Source organism: Numenius arquata, chromosome Z (genome assembly GCF_964106895.1).
Source record: "Numenius arquata chromosome Z, bNumArq3.hap1.1, whole genome shotgun sequence".
Lineage (NCBI taxonomy): Eukaryota > Metazoa > Chordata > Aves > Charadriiformes > Scolopacidae > Numenius > Numenius arquata.
Window position 1 is genome coordinate 28,788,601 of NC_133616.1, and position 5,723 is coordinate 28,794,323.

Consider the following 5,723-nt stretch of genomic DNA (forward strand, 5'->3'; position numbering starts at 1 on the left):
TTCTGCCTGGGAAGGACACTTTGAAGTGCTGATCACTGCGAAGCAGCTGCCCTTGCCAAGCTGAGTAGCAGCCTAAGGAATTAAGTAAAACCCAATTTTAAAAGCACTGGACCTTTTCTGCCGTGAATATGCTGCAAACTGTTGTGAAAAGCAGGGGTGACGCATTGGGCTGCTGTGAGTGACCCCACACAGTGGGCATGGCAGCTGAGAGTCAGATTAATCCTCTCCGCTGGCAAGCCTGTAAAAGCCCAGCTTTTTCTCTCTGTGCATCTACTGTTCTGACTTGTTTTTTAGGGAAGCAGTGGTTTTGGTAGGTGTACGCACTGTTGCTCTTTTCTCAGCGCAGCACACCACGAGCATGGCTCGTTTCTGAGCACCGTCTGCGGAGGGGGGATGTTAAACAAAAGACGGCAGAGCATTTTTTTGCGCCCTGGTTCAGGGCTCACATCAATGGCAGCATGGAAATAGTACCACACGCTTGACTGTCTGTCCGAAGTGAAATTAAATGATACAGCGTGTGGCTGGGTTTCCACCATCTGAGTTTTCAGTGCTGGAGGGTACGTGTTGCTCTTTGCCATGCACTGTCTTGGGTCTCACCATTAGGCCTATGGATATTTGAGGCACAACAGTGTTCTTAATTTGTGCATGAATGCACAGGAATGCAACTCCAGAAATCATTTACTAGATGAAATGTAGCACTTGCCTTTCCCCTTATCTTTAAAGGAGCAGTGCCAAAATACCATATGCCCCAAGGTTTGACCAGCTCTAATAAGACAGAGGAAGAGTTGCCATAGCTTTGCCTTCTAGATTTTATCTACCTTTTATCACGGAAATATTTTAAAGAATGCTTGGTTCTCCAGAGCTCCCAGACCTTTATTTTACCTCTGAGCTGGGTGAAGAGGCCACTGCATTTTAAGTTGGATCAACAGCATCATGCAGTTGTGTTACCAAGCTTAGTTTCTGCAAAAAGCTTTACTTGGACTTGACATCTGTCATGAGTTGTCTGAGAAATTAATATAATGAATTCCTTAATGGGTACGTGTATAAGCAACTGGAGTCTAGAACTACATTGAGGAATCATGCTAAAACCTAAAATTATCACCAAAGCTCTATTCAGATGTGTGTTGGGAAAGGTGAGGAGGTCCACGTGCCAGCTTATGAGAGGGAGAGTTGGCTTGGACAAGTTCACAGGATACCTGTCTCACATGCCAGGGCAGGCAGAAAACATTTCACGGCACCCCGACTTCAAAATTGAGATTCATAGTAAAAAACAAAAGCAAAAGACAAAAGCAACAACTATAGGAAGAAAGCAGGAGATAAAAAGCTTTGGCGATTTCTTGCTGGAGCAAGAAATTTGTTAAATGAACTGCCAAAGTTAGATTCAGTTGGCCTGATCCTAAATTTGTGCATGTACACCCCAGGGAACTGCAGAATCAGGAAATTAATGACCACAGTATTCATCTCCCTGATGTGTGGCTTCTTGGAGAAGTTCCTCATCATGAATTTTGGCTCCACAGCAGGGGGTAAATGGGACCTGAGGGACACTTTAAAAGACCCCTGCATTTTACATGTGAGACATTGGAGTTTTCTTTCTATTTTTGTACACTGCAGATTCTCAAATCAAAATGTTCTCTGTGCCAGAATTGAGCTACCAAGGACCGCTCTTATGCACAGATTTATTTACTTTGTACAAGTGATGATTTGATTTCATCAAATTCATTAGTCAATTGTCCTCTTAGAATGGGGTTTCTCAACCTTCATCCTAGTTTCAAATTCACAAGGGGATTTTAACTTAGAGACATGGTACCTTTTTTATAAAGATGTGATTAGGATATGGAGGGCCTTGACTATAAAAGTGCAAGTGAAAAAACTTGATGTAATCGGGCATTTTTTTGAGAAGGGTGGTCAAGCTATCTTCTCCTGTTTTTCTCACCTGCTGACTGACTTAACAAATTAGGCCCATCTGCTGGTTATTTAGTGACAACTCTGAATGCTAAGGGTCTCACCTTGACCAGTGATCAAGCTGAAGAAGAGAACAAGTTCTTCATTCCTGTTTTGCAGACATCAGTATGAAGCTACTTTGGCAGAGACTGGGGAAACTTTTAGCTGTTCTTGAAACGCATGCCTCCCTGATTAACCTGTGATTTATAGCCCTGGAGGTGGGTGTAGGTCCTCTCTCATAACTCACAGAGATTCTTAATTCTGAAACATCTGATACTGGCTGCTGCACGCGTAGGAAACTGGATGAGCTGAACGGCATGCCAGGTCTAATAATGCTATATTTATGTTTCAACAAACTCATAACTACCAGTGGAAGTCTTCCGCCTCTGAATGTACCTCCTGACAGCACAATCTGGCACAGACAGTAAGTGCAGACTCCTCCATGAACTAAGCTGACCTATTGCTTTGTTTTTGCCAGCCAGAGGCTTCATCTGGAATCTGACACTTGTTGTACAGACACAGGTACCCTCTCAGTGTTTCAGACCGTCCTGGAACATATGAAGAGTCCCTGTTTTTTGTGCATGGAGTACAATTCTCTTCTCTGGAAGCCGTGACTGCACTTTGGTATTCTACGGATGCAGAGTGCTCCTGAGGGTTCAAAAAAAAGCATGAAACCCCAAAGAATTTCTTGGGTGTGGGCAGTTGGGGGTTAAGCAGCAGTGGGGTTGAGCAGCCCCTTCGGTGCTGGCGTGTCCTGGCTCTTCTGCATGGTCCCAGCAGTGCTCTCCAGCAGCCATGCCAGCGGAGCTGTGAGCCACACTGACACCTTGGTGGCCTCTCCCTCCTACACTGGGCTGTCCCACCGGACCGACGTGTAGGCTCACGGCGGTTGGGTGGAGGGATCTCGGGCAGCATGGCAGAGAGCAGAGCTGGGAATTGTTTGAAAGCTAACTGCTGAAGTTAAACAGAAGATTAAACAGGCTCCAGCTTTGCAACCATGGATGCCATGTGTTAAATGCTTTTCCTTACCAGGATGTGGGGATGATCAGCAGCGAAGGAAGGCTTAGCTGGCCTTTCTAGGAGGATTGCCTCCATCAGCAGAACACTCTGGGCACCGGGACGGCAGCTGGTGCTGCAGGGTCAGTGCCCTGGTGATGGTGCCTGGCTTGTGAGCAGGACCACAGTAACTGCGAAGCCACTGGAGGGTGCATTTGGGGGCATCCTCCATCAGTCAGTAATAGAGACGATTAGCAGTGAACCAAAACTAGCAGAAATAACACAACATTCTGCCTGTGCCCTCTGTTTCCTTATATTATACCTGTCTACGACTGTATTTCCAAGCTGAATAATTTGCGTCCTCAGCACCCCTTTTGTGCATAGGCCATGGAACCAGTGGTCTCTCTTGGCACCCGTTACCACAGGAGACGTGTGGGTCTGTGCCACAGCTCCCAGCCGGCCTGGATCCTGCACTGAAAGTAACACTTAGCCTGCCTCCTTCAAGGGAGTGATGGGAAAGCTCGGTGTGCCTTTTGTTTGCTGCTTTTACAGTTCCCCAGTTCTTGATGGAAACTACAAAATCCAGGCAGTCAGCATTAAAGAACCAAAAAAACCCACACCCAAAATCCACACCACCCCCCCCACCAAACCTAAGAATCTTTTTATTAGAAAAATTAGTCTCCCCTATTTTATTATTATTATTTTCAATCTTTTGTGATTCCTTTTTGCCTGACAGCTTCCATTAAAGCACAGCAGTGCTTCAGTTTGGTGCTGAGTGCCCCACGCAGTCTAGAAGGTGAGATGCATTCCATGCTTCAACCTGCCCTTAATTCCATCTCCATGCTACTATTCCCTTTGTTCCCCAAAGTGTGTTGGGCTTTTAATCTTTTTCTCTCCGATTGCTTATGTATTTCTTTATGGATGGATTTCTTTCACTCAGCTGAAGCCTTTGTCCTAGGCTGCAGCAGGCCTTGGGGGCAACTGGGTTTCTCTACAACCTGAGCTGAGCAATCCTTTCTCCACAGCCACGGAGGACTGGTTTTTATTCTCTTTAACCTGCCACAAGATTACAAGAATTTTGTTCTTCTTAATTTAATCAATGGTTAAATAAACCAACCTCTTTGAAATCTTTTAGGCCCTGTGTATTTAATATTATTCTCCCAATGTCAAAAGCCAGCAGCATAAAATTACAATGAAAATGGCATCCTTCCAGGCTGCTGAGAAATCTCCAACCTCTGAGGCAGCACTATCAGCTTAATTTTTGTAAAGCTGTTCTTGGTGGAAATCCCTTCCCCTCCCAGGAAAAATGCCACTCCAAAGGTTTAGGTTTGAGCACAGGATTTTGTGCCTTAACTCAAGAAGGAACACTTCGGTTCCTTTGGGAACACTCCCAACCATTCTTTGATAGCTGAGAAGGGATTGTTCATTTCTCTTAAAGCTGAGCTGCAAACACAGGAAAGGATATGGTTTTGTGCCTACTTCCTTTCTTCACTGTTTATTAACTCCAGAAGCACTTGTTGCTTGAGGTTTTCTGGCTCTAGATCTATCAGCAATGCTACACTTGTTTTTTTCAGTTTTGGGGTTGTTTTTGGAGCTCTTCTTGGGGAACAGAAATTTGTACAGACGTTCACATTTGGGAAAGTCAGAAATGTGTGGTAGGAAATCTTCCCTTCCAATTGTTTTACAGGTGTTTGTCAAATAGCATCGTCCTCCTGACATCCAACCAAAATACCTTGACCCTTTGGTTATTAGAGTTTAACTTTCTTTGTAATTTGGATTTCACCAATCCTTGTAGGCATCCAATATATGTTTAGAAATGTTCCATGAATAGAGGCAGATAGGGGAAAACCTTATTCCTGTAAAAAGAAATATTTTAAAAGAAGTATTTGATCCAGAGATAGACAGGAATATAAAATCACTTTTGTATATATAGGGGAAAAAAAAGTGTCTAATGATTTAGAGCATTTACATTTGCATTTAGATATCTTTTCATTCTGTACATGTGGGATTTAAACAACTACATACCAATTTTTCCTCTCATAACTGCTTCCATTGGGAAGGCATATAGCTTATAAATAGTGCATCTGTGCAGTAATTGCGACTAAATGCCCGCTTAGCTCTGGACACCACAGCATATGCTGTGTAAATTCATTAAGGGAAATTTAATTTAAAAAAAAGTAGAATTCAACTTTGCTTTTTTTTTTTTCCTAAAGGGAAAATTTTGTTTTGAAGGGTGCAAAGCAGAAGATTGCTTAGAACAGATAAGCAGAACAAAATGTTACAACTTTCAAGGCTTCTTAAACTAATCATAGAAACACTACTAAAAAAAAAAAAGCTGTGTGACAGGACCCAAAGGGTAATGATTAATGGAGCAGGTTCAAGCTGGAGGCCTGTAACCAGTGGTGTCCCCCAGGGGTCAATACTTGATCCTGTTCAACATATTCATCAGTGACCTGGATGAGGGGACAGAGTGTATCCTCAGCAAGTTTACTGATGATACCAAACTGGGAGGGGTGGCTGACACCCCAGAGGGCCGTGCTGCCATCCAGCGAGACCTGGACAGGCTGGAGAGCTGGGCAAGGAAGAACCTCATGAGGTTCAACAGGGAAAAGTGTAGGGTCCTGCACCTGGGGAAGAAGAATGTTAGGCACCAATACAGGTTAGGTGTGGACCTGCTGGAGTCAAGTTCTGAAGAGAAAGATCTGGGGGTCCTGGTAGACAGCAAAATGACTCCTCGAGCCTACTGCCAGCTGCTGCTCCTATGCTGGCCAGGAAGGCCAACGGAA